Here is a 9,975-nt window from a genome sequence, read left to right as displayed (position 1 = left end):
TCAAAAGCCTTTTGTAACAACAGACTATTAGGAATTAATTTACCTGCATTTTTACTTCATTTTTGCTGAAGACCAGAGTTTTATTATTATTCAAATCAGACCTCCTGAGCATTGGGGACCAAGTGGCTTTTTTGTTTTGGTTTTTTTGAGATGGAGTCTCACACTGTTACCTGGGCTGGAGTGCAATGGTGCCATCTTGGCTCTACTGCAACCTCTGCCTCCTGGATTCAAGCACTCTCTGCTCTCAGCCTCCCGGAGTGTCTGGGATTACAGGCGCCTGCCACCACTCTCAGCTAATTTTTGTATTTTTAGAAACAGGGATTTCACTCATGTTGGCCAGGTTGGTCTCATCTCCTGACCCAGACTGCATCCCTCGGGCCTCCCAAAGTGCCAGCCCAGGTGAGCCACCGTGCCTGGCCTAAGTTTTAAAGATAATTTGGTGGGAAGGGGCTAGGGAAGGGGGAGTGCTGATTGATCAAGTTGAGATGGAATCATAGGGGATGAAGCGGAGGTTTCCTTTGCCGCCTTCGTTCCTGGGTGGGATCAGAACTGATTACCAGTCTAGTGGTGTCAGCTGATTCATCTTAGTGCAGGGTCTGGGTACCTTCCCGAGGTTGGGCTAGGCCTATGCCCAGGAATGAACAAGGACAGCTTAGCTAAGTTAGAAGCAAGATGGAGTCGGTTAGGTCTGATTCACTGCCATAATTTCCCTTAGTTATAATTTTGGTAAAAGACTGCTCTAACCTCTCCCTTTAGGGTTTGGCAGCACCTCATTTTAAGGTGTGGCTGTGAAGATGGGAAAGGCCATTGATCGCTCTGGCTTCTTCCCACTGACAGGACATAGTAGGCTAGGTGTTGACCCCAAGGTGAGAGAGATGGAACTGCTTCTGCAGCTGTCTGAGCTGTTTAAGCTGCACTACACACAGGCCAGGCTGGGTGTTCCAAGGCTTTCTGACAAGCGCTGCACTCATATTCTCATAAAAACAGTTTTACATGACATTTACAAACAGTGTACAATAAGGTAAATAGTGAGTTCCCAAAACAAAGAGTGCAATTACCAGCTTTTTAAAAGTAAAGCATTAGTTTGGGCACTTTTAGCCTTCCAAAATTTAGGATTCAGTCTAAATTGCAGAAAAAAAATACAACTAACAACAGGTGTACTGTGAAGTTTTGAAAACATACCCTTTTCTTCTTCAGTCCTTATTTTTATTAAATAAGGACCAATTTGTTTGTGAAATAAACTTTAGTTTTAGTATACTTAAGTGCATTTCGATTATTTAAAAGCACAGCAAGAATAAGCATTTTTCACATGGGGCCTTTTAAATTGGCTTTGATGTAACTTCATAAAGAGTCTCAGATAAGACTTCTTAAAGCCCATCCCAGCTATATTTGAAATTCCCCTCAAATGCCTATGAGTTGGGTAAATTCCTCTCTTTTTGAGATCCCAAGATAACTTAAGATTCCTGGGCCTGCTGGAAAGTGACATCTTTACTTACCGTAGGTTAGGAACCCTGTACAGGGATTGTGTAGACAAAGTATGAGGCCAGTTTTCCTAGGGTTTTATTGGCTCCATAAGTCAAGTTTGATTCTTCTTTAAACAAAAGCATGCCATTCCAGTCAAAGCCTTTGGTAAAATAATTTTCTCCAGTTGTGTCCTGTTGCAAAGAAACATTCTTAGTGCACTTATGCAAACAATTATGTTGCCATAAATTAAGAATACTTGCAACAACTTCCAGATTCTGAGAAATCAGGTAGAGAGAAACAAATACTTTAAAATCCTTGTTCACAGGAGTATATTTTACTCCAATTGTTAAAAGCTGTAAGTAACTCAAAAAGAAATGTTTTCTTGGTCTCCTGAAAATGAAAAGAATCAAAATTAATATTTTTAAACAAAAAAGAAAGCAAAGGAAAAGATTAGTTCAGTTTTCTATTAGCTCATTCCATTCAGTAAACCCTGTTCTGCTTAATATTCATGAACATTTCAGCTTTCTATGAGAGTCCTAAACATTTTTTCCCTTTTTATTCTAATGTTGCAATCTCCAAAGCCAGCAGAAACTTGCATTCAAGAACACCTGTCAAAAGTTTTATAGCTGATTATAAAACCATCTTCTTTTTTGAGACGGAGTCTCAGCTTCTGTCGCCCAGGCTGGAGTGCAGGGCCGGATCTCAGCTCACTGCAAGCCCGCCTCCTGGGTTTATGCCATTCTCCTGCCTCAGCCTCCCGAGTAGCTGGGACTACAGGCGCTCGGGCCACTCGGCCTGCTAAGCTTTGTATTTTTAGTAGAGACAGGGTTTCACCCTGCAGTTAGGCCAGGATGGTCTGATCTCCTGACTCGATCCGCCCGCCTCGCCTCCCAAAGTGCTGGGATTACAGGCTTGAGCCATCATACCGGGCCTTATGTGCAAAACCATCTTCTAAAGAGGATCAAAACAAGACAATTGTCTGTGGATGACAAAACATTTTAGGGCAGCCACAGTCAAACACAATTGACAAGAAAATTTGTAACCTCTGTGGCACACAATAATTTAAAATAGCAGTTATAATTATTACTGATAACGTATGCTAAGGCATATCAGAATTATAGGAATCTTACACAATTTTGAAACACATGCTAATAACATATTAATATGAATATAACCCAAAGAAAGTTAAACAGCATCTTATAATTGGCTGTATTTCCTGCATGATTTTAATATATTAAAAAAGCAGACTATGTCTTTTTGGACTGTAGGGGACCTATTGTTTTTTAACTTTGAATTTGATCTTGGCAGCCTTGTCAAATATCAAGGGTTTAAAACACTGGATGTCACAAAATAGAATCCTAGGTCACCATCAGTCATTTATTTAGCCAAAATGATAACTCACAAAGTTTTAAAAAGGAAAAAACCCTTAGTTTGATAGAAAAGAGACTCAGCTTCTCAAACTACAAGACCCAGTGAAGACAGCATGAGGCCAGTTGAATCGGTCCCTTGTCTCTCCCCTCCCTTTTTTGGGGTTTACTTAAAGGCAAACAAAATTTTTTCATTGTCTCTCAATATTACATAAGAATCTTTTTCAAAAGAAAAAACCAAATTTCATGTTTGCATTAGTGCATCTTTAATGCTAAAGCTAGTTTTTAGTAAAATTTTAAAAATCTATCCAGTTTTAATTAGTTTGACCATAAGTTAATGTTTTTATAAACCTTTTTTTTTTTTGAGACAGAGTCTCACTCTGTGGCCCAAGCTGGAGTGCAGTGGTGCAATCTTGGCTCACTGCAAGCTCCACCTCCCAGGTTCATGCCATTCTCCTGCCTCAGCTTCCTGAGTAGCTGGGACTACAGGCACCTGCCACCACACCTGGCTAATTTTTTGTATATTTAGTAGAGACAGCATTTCACCATGTTATCCAGGATGGTCTCAATCTCCTGACCTCATGATCCGCCTGCCTCGGCCTCCCAAAGTGCTAGGATTAAAGACATGAGCCACCGTGCCCGGCCTTTTATAACCCTTTACAATTTAGTTGTTGTTGTTGTTACAGAGCAGAACCATATTTTAAGAAAACTCTGTTGTGCTTTTATTCCAATGTTCAACTTATGGAAAAACTAACAAATACCCCTTTAACTTCAGCCAATATGTTTACACACAGATTCTCTTTTACAATTAATTTTTTATAGACCTTTCACAACTTGCTTAAACCTTTAGATTTTTCCAATCTCACTTAAAACAATACTTTAACCCTCTGAACTTGGGCAAGAAATCCATATTCCCATGCCTTCTTATAATCTTTTACCAAAAGTACATTCTCCTTTTCTTACACACCTTGCATGTAGAACTTTCTTCAGCAGCCTCAAATACCTGTTACACTGTTAACTCTGTGCAACTTCTATTTTTGGCGAAAAACCTGGTTAGTAAGCCATTTTAATTATGTACCAGATGTGGAGCTTACGACAGACCCAGGACAGAAGTGCAGGTAAAGTCTGAGTTTTTCCAGCATAGCTATGGGGTGTGGCTAACTCCACATGTACCCAGCACTTACCTAGCAGTAAAGCAGGCAAGTGTATAGTTATGAGTCATAGTGGCATTTTTATGAAGCATTTAGGCAGCCTAATAATCTTTAAATTGTACAACATTTCTTGCATAAATTCCCTTTCATGAATCCTTTCATGACTTAGACCATTTATTACATGCTTGGACTTTCTGACTTGTTCTAAACATCTCTCTTTTTAAACAACCAGTCATTTCACTTTAGGATGAAAATTTACCATACAAGATCCTTTCTTATACAAAATATCTTTCCTTTATAACCTTCTTTGCATAGCTAGGGGGCTAATTTCACATGTCACCAGGCTTTATCTAGAATTTAATGACTCCAAGCTAGGTAAATTGAACAATTTTCAAAAGTTAAAGAAGTAGTTTATGATCTTAAAGCATTTAGCAAACTAATATCAGACCCAATTTAGACTACATGTCTAAATTTTGAAGACATTTTTATTTTACCAGTAATTTTTAAATCTGTCTTTATCACCAAAAGATTACTAAAGTTAGGTGAACTAAAGGGCATTAGTTTTAATTTATCTGGCAAAATATTTGATTTAAGCGCTTACTTTTCTTTAAACCAATTAATTATAGCTCTTTTATGTAAACATCACACACACAACATATATAAATACATAGACAAACAGGATCCACTAGTTGTAAGGTTTTTCATTTGCCAGTTCTTAAGTTTCCTAATGGGATTACTGGATTCAGGCTGGAGCCCTGTGAAAAACAGGGCTGGGAAAGCATGCAATTGCTAGGGCCTAATAAGCTGGCACAGCTGGAAGGCAAAACAGATCCCCCAAATTAAGGGTACCACTTTATATGGGATCCAGGATTCCCCCCAAAAGAGGGAAATACTACAGAAGAAGCTAGTGTAGTACTTCTACCCTGCATTCTTTTTTTTTTTTTTTTTTGAGATGGAGTCTCACTCTGTTGCCCAGGCTGGAGTGCAGTGGCCAGATCTCATCTCACTGCAAGCTCCGCCTCCCGGGTTCATGCCATTCTTCTGCCTCAGCCTCCCGAGTAGCTGGGACTACAGGCGCCCGCCACCTCACCTGGCTAGTTTTTTGTATTTTTTAGTACAGACGGGGTTTCACTGTGTTAGCCAGGAGGGTCTCAATCTCCTGACCTCGTGATCTGCCCGTCTCAGCCTACCAAAGTGCTGGGATTACAGGCTTGAGCCACCGCGCCCGGCTCTACCCTGTATTCTATTGTAAAACAATCCAAAGCCAATCAGCCCATTTTGTAGTCAGCCCATCCCCCATGGAATTCTCATCTCTCAGTCAGTGTAGGAATGTTTTCATACCTTCTAGGTGGACAAGAGCACACTTCTCTGACCCAAGCATTCAAGGAGCCAAGTATCCCTCCTAATTGCCATTAGCAGTCCCTTATAGTATATTTCCTATTTGGCTATTACAAACCATGGCTAAAAGCTCTCCCATAATGTGAAGTAATTTTTGATATACCGAAAAGTTAAAAAAAGTCAGTTAACATGATGTAAAATTGAACTGAGACTTAGATTTTGAGGGAGATCTATCAACTTTCAGTGCCTGGGGTTCCATGAGGAAAATGGAGGGTTTTCCCAGAATGGGGGTCTGTGGTGCCTCCTCTGTTTTTCCCTATGAATCCCAGGCTGTTAGAATTTATCTAGGTTCTCTCATGTGGGCTTCAAGAGTGGCAAGAAGAAAAAAATGGAGAAAAACAATTCAGAAGAAAAAAAACTTTTTCCAGAAAGACATGAATCAAGAAGAGGAAAATATAAAGGCTTTTTACATAGATGTTGTTTGGATACTTTATTTATTTATTTATTTTTGTGATCTGGTCTATGTTTTCCAGGCTTGTCTCAAACTCCTGAACTCAAGCAATCCTCCTGCTTTGGCCTCCTGAAGTACTGGGATTATAGGCATGAAAACAGATATCCAGGGTTATGGCACCCAACCCTGGATATCTATTTTTAATTAAGCAGCTTTTAACCATAGAACTCTTTTGTTTAAAAAAAAAATCTTTAAAAATCTCTTATTACCAGACTCTAGTGAGGACAGCCAACATTTCTGGCTTTTGAATTCTATACCAGGTAACCTCTCACATGAAACTAATAAGTTTTAACTAAGGTTATACTTAACCATGAACTCACAAAATGTTTCAAAGAGATGGTAAGCAGTTTTTTGGTTTTTTTTTTTAAAACAAGATTTAGAATTTCCCCAGGGTAGTTCAGAGAAAGGAAAATTCAAGACAGGAAATCAGATGCTATCTATGGGCAGGGGGTGGGGGGGAATCCTCAAAAAATGGCAAAGTTACACAAGTAACAAACCAGAAAGGAATCATTTCCAAAGCCAAGAACTGAACCAGGGGCAGCCACTGTCAAAAGACAAAAGCCTTGGTTACTGCATTAGAGCATTCAGCAGGTTCTGTTGCTCTTTCCAGAAGTAGCCTAGAGTAGCCATTCCGAGCTTGCAAAGACTTTAAACTGCTCAAGATAATTTTTAGGGCTATGACATGAATCCCCAAATTCCTGTCTGTTGGATGGCAGAGACTAAGAGAAAGTATCCCCACATGGTCACAAGGTTAAGCTCTCAAGGACATAAAACAAAAAGAGAGAAACTTCATATGGCACTGGTTCAGGGACCCCCAGCAAAGTTTATAAATGACCAGCTGCCAGGCTGGCTTGAAAAGCAGGCTTATAGGGGTCCTAAGCCCACCTTCTCTCCTGTGATACCTCTCTCTCCATTAAAGAACAAAACAGAAAGACAAATTCTTAGCACAAAGTGCTCCAGATTTGCTACAGCCTAAGACTAGTCTCACAAATCCTTTTTTCTATTAATCAAACCTTTGCAGAGGAGACAGTCATGTTTACCATTTGCATTCACCACCCCCCCAACAAACACACAGAGGGAGAGGGAGAGAGAGAGAGAGAGAGGAAGAGAAAGAGAGAGAGAGAGAGAGAGAGAGAAAGAGAGAGAGAGAATTGGTAAGAAATTCTTACCCTTTTTCCGTTTGCCAGCATACCAGGTTTCTGGGTTCTCTTTCTAGGCAGCTTTCAGAAAGACAAAGTAGCTTTGATGACCCCGCTTACTATATCATAGCTATGGGAGCCAAGTTCCATTACAAAATAAAATCATCCTTTTCTGTTTGATGGACCCATAGGCAAAAGCTTCTCAATTTTGCAAGATGCTGCCCAACAGGCTTCATTGGGAATCAAATCAATATTTTCCTTCCCAGCCAAAGCAAAATACATGTAACAAAACAGACACAAGTCACTTTGTTCAGCACCAATATTGAGCTGGCAAGGCTCAAACTTTCTCCTTTTGGCCCCTGTTATCTTTGATCCACTCCAGGTGGGGAGGGATGACCTCCAAATGGTAATTCAATGTGTAATCTCTAGGCAAGATGACAAACCTGACAAAAACAAGCAATGGGGAAAGGATTTCCTATTTAATAAATGGTGTTGTGAAAACTGGCTAGCTATACACAGAAAATTGAAACTGATCTTTTCCTTACACCCTATATAAAAACTAACTCAAGATAAATTAAAGTCTTAAATGTAAAAGCCAAAACTATAAAAACCCTAGAAAAAAATCTAGGCAATACCATTCAGGTCATAGACATGGGAAAATATTTTATGTTGAAATCGTCAAAAGCAATTGTAACAAAAGCAAAAATTGACAAATGGGACCTAATTAAACTAAAGAGCTTCTGCACAGCAAAAGAAACTATCATCAGAGTGAACAAGCAACCTACAGAATGGGAGAAAAATTTTGCAATCTATCCATCTGACAAAGGTCCAATATCCATAATCTGTAAGGAACTTAAGGAAGTTTACAAGAAGAAAACAAGCAACCCCATTAAAAAGTGGGCAAAGGACATGAACAAACACTTCTCAAAAGAAGACATAGATGCGGCCAACAAACATATGGAAAATAGCTCAACATCACTGATCGTTAGAGAAATGGGAATCAAAACCAGAATGAGATACCATCACATGCTAGTCAGAATGGCAATTATTAAAAAGTCAAGAAAAACTGATGCTGGTGAGGTTGGGGAGAAATAGAAACACTTTTACACTGTTGCCAGGAATGTAAATTAGTTCAACCATTGTGGGAGACATTGTGGCGATTCCTCAAAGATTTAGAACAGAAAATACCATTTGACCCAGCAATCTCATTACTGGGTATATACCCAAAGGAATATAAATCATTCTGTTATAAAGATAAATGCATGTATATATTCACTGCAGCACTGTTCACTGTAGCAAAGACATGGAACCAACCCAAATGCCCATCAATGATAGACTGGATAAAGAAAATGTGGTACATATACACCATGGAATGCTATACACCCATAAAAAAGAATGAGATCATCTCCTTTGCAGGGACATGGATGAAGCTGGAAGCCATTATCCTCAGCAAACTAACACAGGAACAGAAAGCCAAACACCACATGTTCTCACTTATAAGTGAGAGCTGACCAAAGGAACACATGCACACAGGTAGGGGAACAACACACTCTGGGGCCACTCAGAAGCAGGAGAGAGCATCAGAAAAAATAGATAATGCATGCCAGGCTTAATGCCTGGATGATTGGTGGATAGGTGCAGCAAACCACCATGGTACACACTTACCTGTGTAACAAATCTGCACATCCTGCACATGTATCCTGAAAGTTAAAATAAAATAATAAAAAAATTAAAAATACACGAAAGATCTGAATAGACATTTCTCAAAAAAAGACATATGAATGGCAAACAGGTATACAAAAAGGTGCTTAACATCACTGACATCAGAGAAAGGCAATCAAAACTACAATGAGATATTATCTCAACCCAGTTAAAATGGCTTTTATCCAAAAGACAGGCAATAACAAATGCTGGCGAGAATGTGATGGGAACCCTCACACACTGTTCGTGGAAATGTGAGTCAGTACAACTTCTGTGGAGAACTGCTTGGAGGTTCCTCAAAAACTAAAACTAGAGCTACCATAGGATCCAGCAACCCCAATGCTGGGTACATACCCAGAAGAAAGGAAATCAGTATATTGAAGGGATACCTGCACTCCCATGTTCCTTCTAGCACTGTTCACAATAGACAATATTGGGAATCAACCTAGTTAGTGTCCATCAACAAACGAATGGATAAAGAAAAGGTGGTGCACATACGCGGTGGAGCACTCTTCAGCCATAAAAGACAGTGAGAGCCTATCATTTGCAATAGCATGGATGGAACTGGCGGTCATTAAGTGAAATTAGGTAAAGAAAAACAAACAACCATGACATGTTCTCTCTTATTTGTGGGAGCTAAAAAGTAAACAGTCAAACTCAAGGAGATACAGAGTAGAAGGATGGTTACTAGAGGCTGGGAAGGCACAGTGGCAGAGAGGTGGGGATGGTTAAGGGATAAAAAAGGTAATTAGAAAGAATGAATAAAACTGACTATTTATAGTATTTGACAGCAATAGAATGCCTATAGTCAATAATAATTTAATTGTATATTTAAAAAATGAAGAGGATAATTGGATGGTTTGTAACACAAAGGAAAAAGGCTGGAGGTGATGGACACCCCATTTACCATGCTGTGATTATCATGCACTGCAGGCCTGTATGGACCTCACATACCCCATTAACATATACACCTACCGTGTGCCCACAAAAATAAATATTAAACATTTAAAAATTATGAAAATCGTCATCAAAATTCACAACAATCAATAAATATAAAAAATGTACATTCTATGTCTGAGTTGATGCAGGGCAAGAATGTATTAAGAGAGAAAGAACTGCAAACAAACAACATCCTGAGAGCAAGAAACCGGAGAAATGACAGAAACTCCAGGGAGAAGCCTAGATCTTAAAGGAGCGAGAAACTGAAGGACTGGCACAGAGATCTCCACAAAACCAGGTCACATCTGTGTTCCAGGAAACAGAATAGAAAATGCACCCAGGGCTGTCTCTGACAGGTGAGCAGC

Source organism: Papio anubis, chromosome 13 (genome assembly GCF_008728515.1).
Source record: "Papio anubis isolate 15944 chromosome 13, Panubis1.0, whole genome shotgun sequence".
Classification (NCBI taxonomy): domain Eukaryota; kingdom Metazoa; phylum Chordata; class Mammalia; order Primates; family Cercopithecidae; genus Papio; species Papio anubis.
This window is presented reverse-complemented; position numbering follows the sequence as displayed.